Source organism: Tursiops truncatus, chromosome 4 (assembly GCF_011762595.2).
Source record: "Tursiops truncatus isolate mTurTru1 chromosome 4, mTurTru1.mat.Y, whole genome shotgun sequence".
Taxonomy (NCBI): Eukaryota; Metazoa; Chordata; class Mammalia; order Artiodactyla; family Delphinidae; genus Tursiops; species Tursiops truncatus.
The window spans coordinates 67,817,860-67,835,781 of NC_047037.1; the positions used below are offsets into that span (position 1 = coordinate 67,817,860).

The 17,922-nt window shown below is 41.0% G+C and overlaps 1 pseudogene; it reads right to left on the bottom strand.

Annotated features, from left to right (window-relative positions):
* Positions 1–254: 254 nt before the first annotated feature.
* Positions 255–5,136, bottom strand: LOC101327696 (glycine dehydrogenase (decarboxylating), mitochondrial-like; annotated as a pseudogene).
* Between the last annotated feature and the right edge of the window lie 12,786 nt (positions 5,137–17,922).

Here is a 17,922-nt window from a genome sequence, read left to right on the forward strand (position 1 = left end):
CTGCCGATGCAGGGGACAGGGGTTCGTGCCCCGGTCTGGGAAGATCCCACATGCCGCGGAGCGGCTGGGCCCGTGAGCCACGGCCGCTGAGCCTGCGCGTCCGGAACCTGTGCTCCGCAACGGGAGAGGCCACAACAGTGAGAGGCCCGCGTACCGCACAAAAAAAAAAAAAACAAAAACCCGACTTGGGTCTGTGGTGGAAAATGACACTCCAAAGCACATCAAATCAGTCACTTGAACCTAAGGAGAGAAGATTAAGAAGAGACCCTCTTCTGTTCAGAAAATGGGAACTCATATCTGGAGAATCATGATTTTCTAGGTTTACAAAAGTCCACTTTTAACTAGTTTCTTTAAAAAAAAAAACACCCTGGATATTTTTGATGGTGAATTTCTTAGTTAAGGAAACAGCACAGTGTAACAGAAAGGTCTCAGCAGGAGCTGAACAGTCTCTGGTCACTTTATGTATGTCATTAACTTTCTGTGTAGACTAAATTTCTCAGTCTCTTTAGGCCTCAGTTTCCTCATTTGTGAACAGATCAGCTGATCTTGAGAGTCCCTTCCCTAGAGATCTAGGTGTCTATGAGCAACATGCTCATCCTACTATAATATCAAGAACTATAATTTGAAACTACACATCCTCTACAGCTTTTAGTCCTTCAAAGTAACAATCAGGAATAAATTGTCAGGTATAGGATGAAAATTCTCAAGAAGGATTCTCAATTCAGAATCAAATACCTCAAATTTGGGAGGAGCATTGAGTTTTATTTTAAAAAAAAAAAAAAAAGCCTAGGGCTAACTTTTGAGATTCAGATACTTTCAAGGTTTGCTGAAAAACAATGATTAAGTATAAGACATTGTTCTTAAGTCTACTTTGCCCTTGTACAAGGAAATTCTTCCTGGCCCCTCTCCGGTTAGAGTTCTTCATGAAAGAAATAAATAGAAAAATTGCAGGGTGTATTATTTCAGCATATTACATGTACAAGGGGCCTGAATATTTAATAGATGGCTTCATGTGACATCTTCTTAGTTTCAACTTTGAGTTAAATTAGCAGGTTGCTTTGTAAGAGACATATCAAACAAAAGCAAGCAAAGCAATCATACTCCAATAAAAATTAATTTTAAAAATAAGTAAACCAGAATTCTCTGGAGACCGATGGCTTAGCCCTTTCTATAATTGAAAATAGTTTTGTGTTTATGACAGAGCTCTGTGGGGTTTAAAATTTTTTTTAATTAAATTAAGTAGAAAATCAATATAAAAAACTAAATGTATGGTGCATAACAGGCTATAATTACAGTTCTGGCTTCACTTGCACTTTTTCAGTGAAAAAAGCATATATTAATTTGAATGATATGAAACTGCTATCTTCATTGGTCAAAATTTCATTTGGTTTCACCTAATACTTTGTAACTCATTTATTCAGGTGTTAGTTCTTAGCCTCTTACTGAAGAACTTAAACCTTCCTTTAAGGAGGGAAAAAAAGGTTTGCAGTTAGGAATTGTGGGTCTCAGGGTTTGTAATGGGAGGAGGCATTTACACTAAAGTGCTTTTTTCCCAACTACTTAATTTAAACTATCAAAGTAGAACAACATGTACATGGTTAAAAAAATCAAACTACAAGATGAAATGAACTACAAATGAAAAGTACACGTATCCTCTCTCCTATCCCACTAGAAAAACATACATGATTTTCACTGAACTCCCTAGAGGTAATCACTTTAAATCCTTTCTAGCTTTATTTCATTTGGTCACTGCTATGGTCTGAATGTTTGTACCCCCCAAAATCCATAAGTTGAAATCCTAACCCCTAAGATGATTGTATTAGGAGGTGGGGCCCTTGGGAGGTGACTAGGTCACGAGGGTGAAACCCTCATAAATGGGATTAGTGCCCTTACAAAAGAGGCTACAGAGAGATCCCTCCCCTCTTGGCCATGTGAGGGTACAATTAGAAGTCTGCAACCTGGAAGAAGGCTCTCACATCACCATGTCAGCACCCTGATCTTGGACTTCCAGCCTTCAGAACTGTGAGGAATAAATTTCTGTTGTTTATTAAAAAAAAAAAAAAAGAAAATGGGAATTCATAAACAACCATGGGTGGACAGGTACAAACCATGTGCTGATTTCCACAGACGTCATCAATCCAGGTGATGATTGGCCAGAATTTGTTCTCTGGTTTCATCAAGGGGGGCTGCCACCTCTCTGGAATATGGTCGATCCCAGTGGGAGGACATGAAACAGGACAAAGAGTGTGGAGACCTCCTCAGTGGATTGACCCTGGGGTTGATGCAGCCTTCCTCGATGTCAGCGATTTCCTGCCGAATGCTGATCCTGGCATCACAGAATCTATCCAACTCTGCCTTGTCTTCTGACTCAGTGGCCTCAGTCATGAGAGTGCCTGCCACTGGCCAGGACATGGTAGGGGCATGAAATCCATAATCCTAAAGCCTCTTGGCCACATCCATGGCCTCCATATTTGCAGACTTTTTGAAGGGTCTTATATCCAAAACAAATTCATGAGCCACGTAACCTCTTGCACACTGGAAAAGGACTCTGTAGTGTTTTTCTAATTGCTTGGCTATGTAGTTGGCATTTATTATAACAAATTCTGTGGCCTGTTTAAGGCCCTTGCCTCCCATCATCTTAATATAAGCCCATGAAATGGGCAAGATGGAACTGGAGCCCCACGGGGCTGTGCTGACAGTACCCAAAGGCTGGACGTCTTCACTTGGCTTTGCTGCAATGATGGGATGATTAGGCAGAAAAGGGAGAAAATGCTTCTTCACTCCGATGGGCCCCATGCCAGGGCTGCCTCCTCCAGGGGGAATGCAGAAAGTCTTGGGAAGATTTACGTGTGAGACATCAGACCCAAAGTCTCCAGGACAACAGATTCCACATGAATGGTCATATCTGCCCTGTCCAGGTAGATCTGTCCTCCGTGTTGGTGGATCAGTTCACACACGTCTCTGACGGTCTCTTCAAACACTCCACTGGTGGATGGGTATGTAATCATGATTGCTGCCAGGTTCTCCTTGTGTTTATCCACCATAGCCTTGAAATGAGCTGCATCGATATTTCCGTATTTATTTACCTCCACAGGCTGAATCTTCATGCCTGCCATGGGCACTTGCAGAATTGGTCCCATTTGCGGATTTTGGAATGTGTCTCTCTCCTTTCCCATCTAAGTAGGCTCAGATAGTGACCAGCCCGGCATATTCCCCCTGGGCTCCACTGTTAGGCTGGAAAGAGATTCAGTCACAGCCCATGAGTTCACACAAATCCTTCTCAAGTTCTCAGAAAAGCTGCTGGTCCCTTGGATCTTGATCCAGAGGCACAAAGGGGTGGATGTTTGCAAATTCTCTCCATGTGATAGGCACGAGTTCTGATGAATTGTTGAGCTTCATGGTACAGGACCCCAGGGGAATCATGCTATGAACAAGGGAAAGGTCTTTGTTTTCCAATCTCTTCATATATCAGACAATATTTGTTTCAGAATGATAACTGTTGAACACTTGATGTGTGAGGAATGGGCTAATTCTCTTGAAGGCAGACCCTAGGATAACTCTCCGCTTCTCACCCATGCTTTCAGCAACCAGCTCTGCAGACGACTCACAGCCAAAGGTCCACAAGTCGTGCAGATCTTTTTCACTGACTGTTTCATTAAGAGAAATACCAAGTGTACCATCCTCAATGAGCTGAATATTTATTTGCCACTGAGCGGCCCTGCCCAAAACCTCACTCACTGAGTAGCCACACTGAATCTTCAAAGTGTCAAAGAACTAGTCGTGCTGGAGTTGGTGCCCTGCTCACTTGAGACGTTCAGACAAAATCAAAGTGGCATTATGTACCCTCCTAGCAACATGTTCCAGTCCATGGGACCCATGATAGATTGCACACATTGTAGCCATATTCGCCAAGAGAGCCTGAGCTGTACAGATGTTGCTGATAGCCTTGTCTTTCTGGATGTGTTGCTCCCCGGTTTGAAGAGCAAGAGGATACACTTCTTTTCCACTGGCATCTCTTGTTACTCCCACCATTCTTCCAGGTATCATCCTCACCAAGCTTTCTCTGACAGCTGAAAAGGCATGTGGTCTGCTATAGCCTAGTGGCACTCTAATCTCTGTGAGCTGCCCAGGGCAATTCTACCCCCAGTTCTCCAGGAAGCCTCAGGCTACACAGAGCTAAAAGATCAGCAGTGCAGCAGGCCAAGCTCCCGGCCTGATGGGCACTCCACAAGTTCTGTGAAGCCTTCCACTTTCCCCTCAGTGTCCAGGTACTAGAACAGCACTCCACTGAAATCTTTTCCGCTGAAGTCCATTTCATGGGGTAACTTCAGTTCAGTGAGGACTCCAGCATACTTGCTTGAATCTGGATGACAGCTATTGTCTGTGGATGGCAACGGGGGTCAACAAAAAACTTCCTCCTCTTGTTGTGTCTGTGGCAGAGCTGCATTGCCTCTGCACCCGTGGTGGCCTCATCCAGCAGGATGCGTTAACACGCCCATACCTGTGATGTCACACACCATGGTCTGGTAGTTGAGTAAACTGTCCTCTCTCCTCTGAGACACCTCTGGCTGGTACTGAGCATACTGGGTGATCCACCTTGAGTTCTCCAGTTAAGTTAGAGAAAATTGTCTGTAGCACTGAGCAGCTATAATAGCCCATGCTAATATACAATCTCCAGATCTGGTTCTTGCTGGAAATGGCATGCAGAGTTGTAAGGATATCATTTTCACAGACGGGGTCATCCATTTTCAAGGGTCTTTTCAAGCGGATGCTGGCAGGGATGTTCTTTTCGCTCAGTTCATCTACTCTCGCCAGCCCCAGGGCCAATAACATCTCCTCTGGTCTTTGTCCCCGGGATCGATATGCCTCCGAGCAAAGTCGTCGTGTCTGGGCAGGAGGCGCTGCAGGGGACGCGAGCACAGCCGCCCCGCTATCCCCGCCGCTACTGCTATAGCGGCCCCGCGGAGCCCACCCGGGGCCCCGCGCCGCCAGCCAGGCGGTGGCAGCCTCGGACTCCGCAAACCAGACGCAATCCACAGGCACCGGCGCACATCTGCATGGTGGTGTCCCTTGCCCGGGCCCGCGAGAGTCAGCAGCGCTTTCGGATCTCCTGGTCGCGGGCCCCTGGGTGGCGGCTGCCCTAGGGTGGCTGGAGCCCTTTCCCGCTGGATGACCAAATGGACAGATGGATGTTCAGAGGCAATGAATCTGTGCCACGCTGAGCCCGGAGGTGCGCACAAGGTTGTTACTCCCAGGACTTTTTTTTTTTTAATGCCCATAGTTTTTCCAGATCGTGTTGTATCTGACCTGGGCCTTAGGCTTGGGCATCAGTATTTTCAGTAAAACTGCCCTGTTGATTCTAATTTCAGTCAAGGTTAAAAACACTGCTCTAAAAAGGTAAAAGAATAAAGAGAAAGTGAAAATGATAATATAAAGGGTAAAAAATTCATAAGCAGAATAAATATTTATATTTGCTAGAAATTTCATAATATATAAAATGTTTATATAATCCCATTTGTGCTGGTTTTAGCAGGATTACTGATGATATTGTTGAAAGAAAATGTGACAAAATAATAGCTATGCCTGGTTAATTTCATATAGATAAAGTATTATTCCTCTGTCCGTTTACACTTTTTGCCTCTCTCCAAAGCAGATTTATGTGTTAATTTTATAATCAAGAGAAATAAATTTAAAAGGCACAGAGAAAAATGTGCCTTCTAAGTAATTCTTAGGCACTTAAAGTGTGAGGACTTCTGCCCTGGAACAGTTCCTTACAGGTCATCCAGCTGTAATGGGTACATTACCAGACAGCACATGAAGACTTGATTCAAAGAAGTAAAATAATCCTGACCGCTGTCTGAGTTTGGAATTACCAAGGCCCCAAACTTAGCATATGTACAAGCAGCAACTCTTTCAACCATTCCTGTAAGTGGACATCTTTAGACAACCCCTTCACTTTTGGGCTCCTAAGTTATTAGAAAACTGCCCATTCAAAGTCAATACCTTAACTCCACTCTATTCCTACTTACTTGACTCTAGAATCCAGATACTGAAATGTCTCCATTTAAATTAGCTGTCACTTGGGGAATCGAGGACTAAAGTGATGAGAAGAAAAGTTCAGGGTCAGTCCTTGGCTTTTATATTGATTCGGTCACCCAAGGACCTCACTTACAATCATATAGAAGTGTAAATTAGAAACATATAAAATAAATTCAGAATCTTTCTACCTACCTCCCCAAGTCCCAAATCAATATAATAAACACTTTGTAAGCTTGCCAAGGTCACCACGTAGAGATGTTTTGGTTTAAAGAAAGGAACCAGTATTGAAAAATGTGTTATTTCCAATGAGAATGCAGAAATTCAGACTGAACCCACAGGTTCTAATGGCAAAACTCAGCCAGATAAAACAAATATAGTTAGCCACAGTATAAATCATTCCATATTACCTTGCATTAGAGACATTTTATTGCCCAGCTGTTATAGCTCATATGAGTTTTTAACACATTATTACATCTTCAAGAGTGAGTATTCCTTTTTTATTTTAATACATCTTTATTGGAGTATACTTGCTTCACAATACTGTGTTAGTTTCTGTTGCACAACAAAGCAAATCAGCCATATGCATACACATGTCGCCATATCCCCGCCCTCTTGAGCCTCCCTCCCATCCTCCCTATCCTACCCGCCTCTAGGTCATCGCAAAGCACCGAGCTGATCTCCCTGGGCTGTGCTGCTGCTTCCAGCCAGCCAACTATTTTACATTCAGTAGTGTGTATCTCACTTTGCTACTCTCACTTTGCTCCAGCTTTGCCCTCCCACCCCATGTCCTCAAGTTCTCTATGTCTACCTCTTTATTCCTGCCCTGCAACTAGGTTCATCAGTACCATTTATTTATTTATTTTTTTTAGATTCCATATGTATGCATTAGCATATGGTATTTATTTTTCTCTTTCTGACTTACTTCACCCTGTATGACAGACTCTAGGCCCATCCACCTCACTACAAATAACTCAGTTTCGTTTCTTTTTATGGCTGAGTAATATTCCATTGTATATATGTGCCACATCTTCTTTATCCATTCATCTGTCAGTGGACACTTAGGTTGCTTCCATGTCCTGGCTATTGTAAATAGAGCTGCAATGAACATTGTGGTACATGACTCTTTTTGAATTATGGTTTTCTCAGGGTATATGCCCAGTAGTGGGATTGCTGGGTTGTGTGGTAGTTCAATTTTTAGTTTTATAAGGAACCTCCATACTGTTTTCCATAGTGGCTGTATCAATTTACATTCCCACCAACAGTGCAGGAGGGTTCCCTTTTCACCACACCCTTTCCAGCATTTATTGTTTCTAGATTTTTTGATAATGGCCATTCTGACCAGTGTGAGGTGATACCTCACTGTAGTTTTGATTTGCATTTCTCTAATAATTAGTGACGTTGAGCATCTTTTCATGTGCCTCTTGGCCATGTGTATGTCTTCCTTGGTGAAATGTCTATTTAGGTCTTCTGCCCATTTTTTAACTGGATTGTTTGTTTTTTTGATATTGAGCTCCATGAGCTGTTTGTATGTTTTGGAGATTATTCCTTTGTCTGTTGTTTCATTTGGAAATATTTTCTTCCATTCTGAGGGTTGTCTTTTTGTCTTGTTTATGGTTTCCTTTACTATGCTAAAGCTTTTAAGTTTAATTAAGTCCCATTTGTTTATTTTTGTTTTTATAGGAGGTGGGTCCAAAAAGATCTTGCTGTGGTTTATGTCAAAGAGTGATTTTCCTATGTTTTCCTCTAAGAGTTTTAGAGTGTCTGGTCTTACATTTAAGCCTTTAATCCATTTGGAGTTTATTTTTGTGGATGGTGTTAGGTAGTGTTCTAATTTCATTCTTTTATATGTAGCTGTCCTGTTTTCCCAGCACCACTTGTTGAAGAGACTATCTTTTCTCCATTGTATGTTCTTGCCTCCTTTGTCATAAGTTAGGTGCCCATGTGTGCATGGGTTTATCTCTGGGCATTCTATCCTGTACCATTGATCTATATGTCTGTTTTTGTGCCAGTACCATATTGTCTTCATTACTGTAGCTTTGTGGTATACATTGAAGTCGGGAGCCTGGTTCCTCCAACTCCATTTTTCTTTCTCAAGATTGTTTTGGCTATTCGGGGTCTCTTGTGTTTCCATATAAATTGTAAGTTTTTTTTTTCTAATTCTGTGAAGAATGCCTTTGGTAGTTTGATAGGGATTGCAGGGAATCTGTAGATTGTTTTGGGTACTATAGTCATTTTCACAATATTGATTCTTCCAATCCAAAAACATGGTATATTTCTCCATCTGTTTATGTCATCTTTGATTTCTTTCATCAGTGTTTCATAGTTTTCTAAGTACAATCTTTCAGCTCCTTAGGCAGGTTTATTCTTAGGTATTTTATTCTTTTTGTTGCAATGGTAAATGGGAGTGTTTCCTTAATTTCTCTTTCTGATTTTTCATTATTGGTGTATAGGAATGCCAGCGATTTCTGTGCATTAATTTTGTATCCTGCAACCTTACCAAATTTATTGATTAGTTCTAGTAGTTTTCTGCTGGCATCTTTAGGATTTTCTATATATAGTATCATGTCATCTGCAAACAGTGAGATTTCCACTTCTTTTCCAATCTGGATTACTTTTATTTCTTTTTCTTCTCTGATTGCTGTGGCTAGGACTTCCAAAACTATGTTGAATAAGAGTGGTGAGGGTGGACAGCCTTGTCTTGTTCCTGATCTTAGTGGAAATTCTTTCAGTTTTTCACCATTGAGTATGATGCTTGCTGTGGGTTTGTCATATATGCCCTTTATTATGTTGAGGTAGCTTCCCTCTATGCCCATTTTCTGGAGAGTTTTTATCATAAATCAGCGTTGAATTTTGTCAAAAGCTTTTTCTGCATCTATTCACATGATCATATGGCTTTTATTCCTTAATTTGTTAATGTTGTGTATCACATTGATTGATTTGCATATATGGAAGAATCCTTGTATCTCTGGGATAAATCCCACTTGATCATGGTGTATGATCCTTTTAATGTGCTGTTGCATTCTGTTTGCTAGTATTTTGTCCAGGATTTTTGCATCTATGTTCATCAGTGATATTGGTCTATAATTTTCTTTCTTTGTGATATCTTTGCTCTGGCTTTGGTATCAGGGCAATGGTGGCTTTTTAGAATGAATTTGGGAGTGTTTCTCTCTCTGCAATTTTTTGGAAGAGTTTGAGCAGGATGGGTGTTAGCTCTTCTCTAAATGTTTGATAGAATTCTCCTGTGAAGCTCTCTGATCCTGGACTTTAGTTTGTTGGAAGATTTTTAATTACAGTTTCAATTTCATTCCTTCTGATAGGTCTGTTTATATTTTCTAATCTTTCCTGGTTCAGTCTTGGAATCGTGCCTTTCCAAGAATTTGTCCATTTCTTCATGGTTATCCATTTTATTGGCATATAGTTGTTTGTAGTAGTCTCTTATAATCCTTTGTATTTCTGCAGTGTCAGTTGTGGTTTCTCCTGTTTCATTTTCTAATTTTATTGATTTGCATCTTCTCTCTGTTTTTCTTGATGAGTCTGGCTAAGGGTTTGTTAATTTTTTTTATCTTCTCAGAGAACCAGCTTTTAGTTTTATTGATATTTGCTATTGTTTTCTTTGTTTCTATTTTTTTTATTTCTGCTCTGATGTTTATGATTTCTTTCCGTCTACTGACTTTGGGTTTTCTTTGTTCTTCTTTCTCTAGCTGTTTTAAGTGTAGGGTTAGATTGTTTATTTGAGATTTTTCTTGTTTCTTGAGGTGAAATTGAATTGCTATAAACTTCCCTCTTAGAACTGCTTTTGCTGCATCCCATAGGTTTGGGGTTGTCGTGTTTTTGTTGTCATTTGTTTCTATGTATTTTTTTATTTCTTCTTTGATTTCTTCAGTGATCTCTTGGTTATTTAGTAGCACACTGTTTAGCCTCCATGTATTTGTGTTTTTTACAGTTTTTTCCTGTAATTGATTTCCAATCTCATAGCGTTGTAGTCAGAAAAGACGCCTGATATGATTTCAATTTTCTTAAATTTTCTGAGGCTTGATTTGTGACCCAAGATGTGATCTATGCTGGAGAATGTTCCTTGTGCACTTGAGAAGAAAGTGTATTCTGCCACTTTTGGGTGGAATGTTCTATAAATATCAGTTACATCTATCTGGTCTATTGTGTCATTTAAAGCTTCTGTTTCCTTATTTATTTTCTTTTTGGATGATCTGTGCATTGGTGAAAGTAGGGTGCTAAAGTCCCCTACTATTATTGTGTTACTGTCTATTTCTCCTTTCATGGTTGTTAGCATTTGCTATATGTATCGAGGTGCTCCTATGTTGGGTGCATAAACATTTATAGTTGTTATATCTTCTTCTTGGATTGATCCTTTGATCATTATGTAGTGTCCTTCCTTGTTTCTTGTAACATTCTTTATTTTAAAGTCTATTTTATCTGATACGAGTATTGCTCCTCCAGCTTTCTTTTGATTTCCATTTGCATGCAATATCTTTTTCCACCCCTTCACTTTCAGTCTGTATGTATCCCTCGGTCTGAAGTGGGTCTCTTGTAGACAGCATATATATGGGTTTTGTTTTTGTATACATTCAGCCAGTCTGTGTCTTTTGGTTGGGGCATTTAGCCCATTTACATTCAAGGTTATTATCAATATATATGTTCCTATTACTATTTTCTTAATTGTTTTGAGTTTGTTTTTGTGGGTCTTTTTCTTCTCTTGCATTTCCGGCTTGGAGAAGTTTCTTTACCATTTTTTGTAAAGCCAGTTTCGTGGTGCTGAATTCTCTTAGCTTCTGATTGTCTGAAAAGCTTTTGACTTCTCTATCGAATCTGAATGAGATCCTTGCTGGGCAGAGTAATCTCGGTTGTAGGTTTTTCTCTTTCATCACTTTAACTATATCCTGCCACTCCCTTCTGGCCTGCAGAGTTTCTGCTGAAAAATCAGCTGTTAATCAGCTTATGGGGATTTCTTTGTATGTTATTTTTTGTTTTTCCCTTGCTGCTTTTAATAATTTTTCTTTGAATTTAAGCTTCCTTAGTTTGATTAATATGTGTCTTGGTATGTTTTTCCTAGGATTTATCCTGTATGGGACTCTCTGTGCTTCTTGGACTTGATTGACTATTTCCTTTCCCATGTTAGGGAAGTTTTCAACTATAATCTCTTCAAATATTTTCTCAGACCCTTTCTTTTTCTTTTCTCCTTCAGGGACCCCTATAATTCAAATGCTGGTGCATTTAGTGTTGTCCCAGAGGTCTTGAGATTGTCTTCAGTTCTTTTCATTCTTTTTCCTTTATTCTGCTCCTTGGCAGTTATTGCCACCATTTCATCTTCCAGCTCACTTATTCATTCTTCTGCCTCAGTTATTCTGTTATTGATTCCTTCTAGTGTATTTTTCATTTCAGTTATTGTGTTGTTCATCTCTGTTTGTTTGTTCTTTAGTTCTAGACCTTTGTTAAACATTCTTTGTATTTTCTCAATCCGTGCTTCCATTTTATTTCTTAGATTCTTGATCATCTTTACTATCATTACTCTGAATTGTTTTTCAGGTAGATTGCCTATTTCCTCTTCATTTATTTGGTCTTGTAGGTTTTTACCTTGCTCCTTCATCTGTGACATATTTTTTTGCCTTCTCATTTTTTGTTTTTTTTTTTTTATGAATGGGATTGTGTTCCTGTCTTGTGTTCCAGGTTGTTTAGCCTGAGACTTCCAACGCTGGAGTTTGTAGGCTATTGGGTAGAGCTGGGTCTTCGTGCTGAGATGAGGAACTCTGTGAGACCTCACTCTGATGAATATTCCCTTGGGTCTGAGGTTCTCTGTTAGTCCAGTGGTTCTGACTCAGAGCTCCCACCACAGGAACTTTGGCCCACCTCTGGTCTCAAGAACCAAGATCCCCTGGGGCAGCAAAAACAACCCAAAAAACAACAAAGTAAAAAATAAAATTAGACTAGGAAACTATCATATATGTTAGAAAGAATGTAAAAATAAAAATACAGATAAATCAACAACTGGAAGGTACATCAGTACCACAGTAGTAAAAAAAAGAAGGAGGAGGGAAAAGAAAAAAATTAAAGGCAGGGGGAGGGCGGGGCCTAAGCAAGGGCGAGGTTTGGGTGGTGAGTGGGGCCAATGCTCAGGACCCACAGGGCTGGAAAGGGCTCTGGGGGCTGTGGGGGGTTAGGCTTAGGCTCAAGGAACAGAAGAGGCCCAGGTGTATCCCCAACCCCTTGTCTCAGAGGGCAGGGGACCTCACCTGGGAGCCAGCAGGCTTCCTGGGCTTGAGTGGGTGGGACAAACACCCTCCTCTCCTCTCCTGCTCCTCCAGTCTGGGAGGCCCCTCCTGCCTGCCTCTCCTGATCTCCCCAGCCTCCCTCCTATGCCCCCAAGGACCCACACAGCCTGGAGGGGGCCTTGGAGGGCAGGGGATCAGCCTGGGAGCTCAGCAGGCTCCCCGTGCCCAAGTGGGTGGGGCAATCGCCCTCTGCTCCTCTCCTGCTCCTCCTGGATGGCTCATGCTGCCTGCCTCTCCTGATCTCACTGGCCTTCCTCTTATGTCCCCAGGACCCACGTGGTCTGGATAGGGCTTTGGAAGGGGGGTACTGGCTTGGAGCTCAGCAAGCTCCCCGGCCCAAGTGGGCCAGGCGATTGCCCTCCGCTCCTCTCTGGCTTTTCCCGGAGAGTCCCTCTCACCTGCCTCTCCTGATCTCCCTGGCCTCAGGGGCGCTTATCCTGTCTGGCCTTCACTTATCCTTTGCCCTTGGTCCCCCTATGTCATGCCAGTTCACTTTGGGGTTCCCTCCATCTCCTTAGATGTCAGAGTCCCCCACCAGCAGCCAGCAGGTGCCCTAGTTGTGGGGTCACACTAACTCCACATCTTACCATGCAGCCATCTTGACTCTGCCTCGAGTGAGTATTCCTTGATGATGAAAATGGTGTATTATCTAAAGACACAAACCAAAAAGACAAAGGTAACTAACATGCTGGTAAAGATCTTAGGATGCATTAACTCAGAGGAATGATTGAAGAGAGAGCTCACAATCTTTGAGCTCAAAATGTACTAGGAATTGTGTTAGGCATATGAACTATTTTATTCCATTTATTATCTGTAATGATATTATATAGGAGTATTATTAGTCCCACTAAATAGATTAGTCTTAAAGGGGAGAGAGTACATGCCCATGGCAGCAGATGTAAAGATGGCAACTCCTCACTCTTTTCTGTTTTTTGGTTTTCTTAACATCTTTATTGGAGTATAATTGCTTTACAATGTTGTGTTATTTTCTTCTGTATAACAAAGTGAGTCAGCTATATGTATACATATATCCTCATATCCCCTCCTTCTTGTGTCTCCCTCACACCTTTCCTATCCCACCCCTCTGGGTGGTCACAAAGCACCGAGCTTATCTCCCCATGGGATGCAGCTGCTTCCCACTAGCTATCAATTTTACATTTGGTAGTGTATATATATCAATGCTACTCTCTCACTTCTTCCAGCTTAACCTTCCCCCTCCCAGTGTCCTCAAGTCCATTCTCTATGTCTGCATCTTTATTCCTATCCTGCCCCTAGGTGCATCAGAACTACTTCTTTTTTTAGATTCCATATATATGTATTAGCATATGGTATTTGTTTTTCTCTTTCTGACTTACTTCACTCTGTATTACAGACTCTAGGTCCATCTACCTCACTCCAAATAACCCAATTTCATTTCTTTTAATGGCTGAGTAATATTCCATTGTATATATGTGCCACATCTTCTTTATCCATTCATCTGTCAATGGACACTTAGGTTGCTTCCCTACCCTGGCTATTGTAAATTGTGCTGCAATGAACACTGTGGTACATGACTCTTTTTGAATTATGGTTTTCTCAGGGTATATGCTCAGTAATGGGATTGCTGAGTCATGGTATTTCTTTTTTTAGTTTTTAAGGAAGCTCCGTACTGTTCTCCATAGTGGCTGTATCAATTTATGTTCCCACCAACAATGCAAGAGTGTTCCCTTTTCCCCACACCCTCTCCAGCCTTGACTGTGTGTAGACTTTTGATGATGGCCATTGTGACCTGTGAGGTGATACCTCATTGTAGTTTTGATTTGCATTTCTCTAATGATTAGTGATGTTGAGCATCCTATCATGTGCTTGTTGGCAATCTGTATATCTTCCTTGGAGAAATATCTTTTTAGGTCTTCTGCCCATTTTTGGATTGGGTTGTTTGTTTTTTTGATAGTAAACTGCATGAGCTGCTTGTATATTTTGAAGATTAATCCTTTGTCCGTTGCTTCATTTGCAAATATTTTCTCCCATTCTGAGGGTTGTCTTTTTATCTTGTTTATGGTTTCCTTAGCTGTGCAAAAGCTTTTACGTTTCATTAGGTCCCATTTGTTTATTTTTGTTTTTATTTCAATTTCTCTAGGAGGTGGGTCAAAAAGGATCTTGCTGTGATTTATGTCATAGTGTGTTCTGCCTGTTTTCCTCTAAGAGTTTTATAGTGTCTGGCCTTACATTTAGGACTTTAATCCATTTTGAGTTTATTTTTGTGTATGGTGTTAGGGAGTGTTCTAATTTCATTCTTTTACATGTAGCTGTTCAGCTATCCCAGCACCACTTATTGAAGAGGTTGTCTTTTCTCCTTTGTATATTCTTGCCTCCTTTTTGAAAGATAAGGTAACCATATGTGTGTGGGTTTATCTCTGGGCTTTCTATCCTGTTCCTTTGATCTATATTTCTGTTTTTGTGCCAGTACCATACTGCCTTTTGTGTGTGTGTGTGGATATATTTTATTTTTATTTTTTTTGGATTTTTGAATTTTACTTATTTTTTATACAGCAGGTTCTTATTAGTTATCCATTTTATACATATTAGTGTATATATGTCAATCCCAATCTCCCAATTCATCACATCACCCCCCGTACTGTCTTGATTACTGTAGCTTTGCAGTATAGTGTGAAGTCAGAAAGCCTGATTCCTCCAGCTCTGTTTTTCTTTCTCAAGATTGCTTTGGCTACTCGCGGTCTTTGTGTTTACATACAAATTGTGAATTTTTTTTTTTTTTTTTTGTGGTACGCGGGCCTCTCACTGTTGTGGCCTCTCCCGTTGCGGAGAACAGGCTCCAAACAATCAGGCTCAGCCGCCATGGCTCATGGGCCCAGCCACTCCGCAGCATGTGGAATCTTCCCGGACTGGGGCATGAACCCATGTCCCCTGCATCGGCAGGCGGACTCCCAACCACTGCGCCACCAGGAAAGCCCCAAATTGTGAATATTTTTGTTCTAGTTTTGTGAAAAATGCCAGTGGTAGTTTGATAGGGATTGCATTGAATCTTAGATTGCTTTGGGTATTATAGTCATTTTCATAATGTTGATTCTTCCAGTCTAGGAACATGGTATATCTCTCCATCTGTTTGTATCATCTTTAATTTCTTTCATCAGTGTCTTATAGTTTTCTGCATACAGTTCTTTTGTTTCCTAAGGTAGGTTTATTCCTAGGTATTTTATTCTTTTTGTTGCAGTGGTAAATGGGAGTGTTTCCTTAATTTCTCTTTCAGATTCTCATCATTATTGTATAGGAATGCAAGAGATTTCTGTACGTTAATTTTGTATCCTGCTACTTTACCAAATTCATTGATTAGCTCTAGTAGTTTTCTGGGAGCATCTTTAGGATTCTCTATGTATAGTATCATATCATCTGCAAACAGTGACAGCTTTATTTCTTCTTTTCCAATTTGGATTCCTTTTATTTTCTTTTTCTTCTCTGATTGCTGTGGCTAAAAATTCCAAAACAGTGTGAATAATAGTGGTGAGAGTAGACAAGCTTGTCTTGTTCCTGATCCTAGAGGAAATGGTTTCAATTTTTCACCATTGAGAACGATGTTGGCTGTGGGTTTGTCATATATGACCTTTATTATGTTGATGTAAGTTCCCTCTATGCCTACTTTCTGGAGAGTTTTTATCATAAATGGGTGTTGAATTTTGACAAAGCTTTTTCTGCATCTATTGAGATTATCATATGGTTGAAAACTGCATCTAAGTTTCTGAAAAACCTGGCCTGACCAATCCTTCCAATATTCTCTTGTTGCACTGCAGACACTCTGAGGAGCTGTTTGATGGGCCCAGCTGTAGCCTAGCTCTTCCTAGCAGAGAGGTACCTGTCAGCCTCTTACTCTCCCTGGCTCACTCCAGTGAGTCAGCCCTTTCCACCATCCCCTCCACTTCCTGGCAGCTGCAACAGAAGGCTGGAAGTTGGTGGCAAACTGTGGTGTCTGCCTGTTCGGTCTGCCACTAATGACAGTCCCTGCTGAAATCATGGCTCCATAGCTATACCTTGCCTTCATAAAGGTCCAAGTGAGAAGAAAGGAAAGGCCATTCTGACTTCTGACCTAGATTCCTGCCCATGTGTAAAATGGTCTTTTTGAGTATTTTCCTGTGTTTAGTTGGTTGTAACAGACTGAAAGTGTAGAAGGAGGTTGGTGAATTTTTTCAAGCCTGTTATACTGATCCTTGAATTTAGAAAAGAACTGTGCTACTCTGAAGAAGTAAAGGAGAAAGGGAAGAAACATTTGCCTGGCTGCTTTTAATTACAATAATAATATAAAAACATGAAGCTTCAAAAAGTGACATTTTTGAAACCTTTGGGATTTAACACCCCCACCTCTGAGAGTTCAGTCATCTTTTCTATGGTATTCAAAGCTTTGATTAGGGAAATCAAGTTCAAAGACTTTACTTGGCAGTGACTTGTAATTGCCTCTGAGCTTTGCATGTGTAAATCTGGCAGGGAACACAGGCTCAGATAACAGGCCATAGCTTTGTAAAATGGTCCCATATTTCTCTCTTTTGATCATCACCGCAAGCCAGGATTGGCAGCTATTATTATTATTATTTCAATTTGAGAAAGAAGTATTGAACTCAGAGAGCTGATGTGATTTTCCACAGTCACACAGCCAGGACCCACTTCTCCCTCTTTGTCCTCAGGTGCTAACTCACTGCATCTTTTCCCATCTCTAAGGACGTCCATGTTTGTTTGTACGCTGCATAATTCTGGCGAGACATCTGAACCTAGAGTTCAGAGTTCATTGTTCAGAGGTAGTAGATTTATAAATGTATCTTGGGGAAGGGGCACATTTTCCTAATTCTTCCTAAGGTGCTACATATGCTGCTGTTGGTTCCACATGATGTCCTTTGACTCCTGCCTCTTAGCTGCTACTGCTTTCTCCTCTGTCAATTCTGCGGGTTCTTCCATCAGTAATTGCTTTGGCTGCAGTTTTGCATGTGATTTTCTTTGGTGACAGTTCTGTGAGTCCTGCCTTGAGAATCAAGAGCTCAAATAAAATAGTATAAAACAAAATAAATACATACATACATACATAAAATAAAAAATAAAAACATGATGCTTACCATCCGAACTTCTTAAGGAAAAAAGGGGAGGGAATGCTAGGATTGATTGCCCAGCAACCTGCCCCTGCCCCTGCCCTGATCTGCACCCTGATTGGATGTTGCCCAATGGTGACCTGACCTCTCTTCTTCCCTCTTGTCCCATCCCCTGTCCCTTCTCCACTGCTTTGCTTCCCCATGGCTTAAAAATCACTATATTTTGAAAACCATTTATATCAACACACTGGTTTAGCATGGATGTCGAGACAAGTACATAGTATGGCTGGCTGGCCTAACTTAAAAAAATGATCAAAGAAGACAATTTAGGTAATACAAACAAACGTTAACCCTTCATGAGGCAGATGGTCTCCTTTCCAAGAACTGCAAAATTGGGCACAAGATAAGAAGCTGTTATAGGATGAAGAATAAGGAACAAGGAAGAGACTAATAGAAAAATATCTGCTTGGCTGGGTCACATAGTCAACTTTGTCTGGGGTGAAAGACCCAGAATTGGCTTGACATTTGGG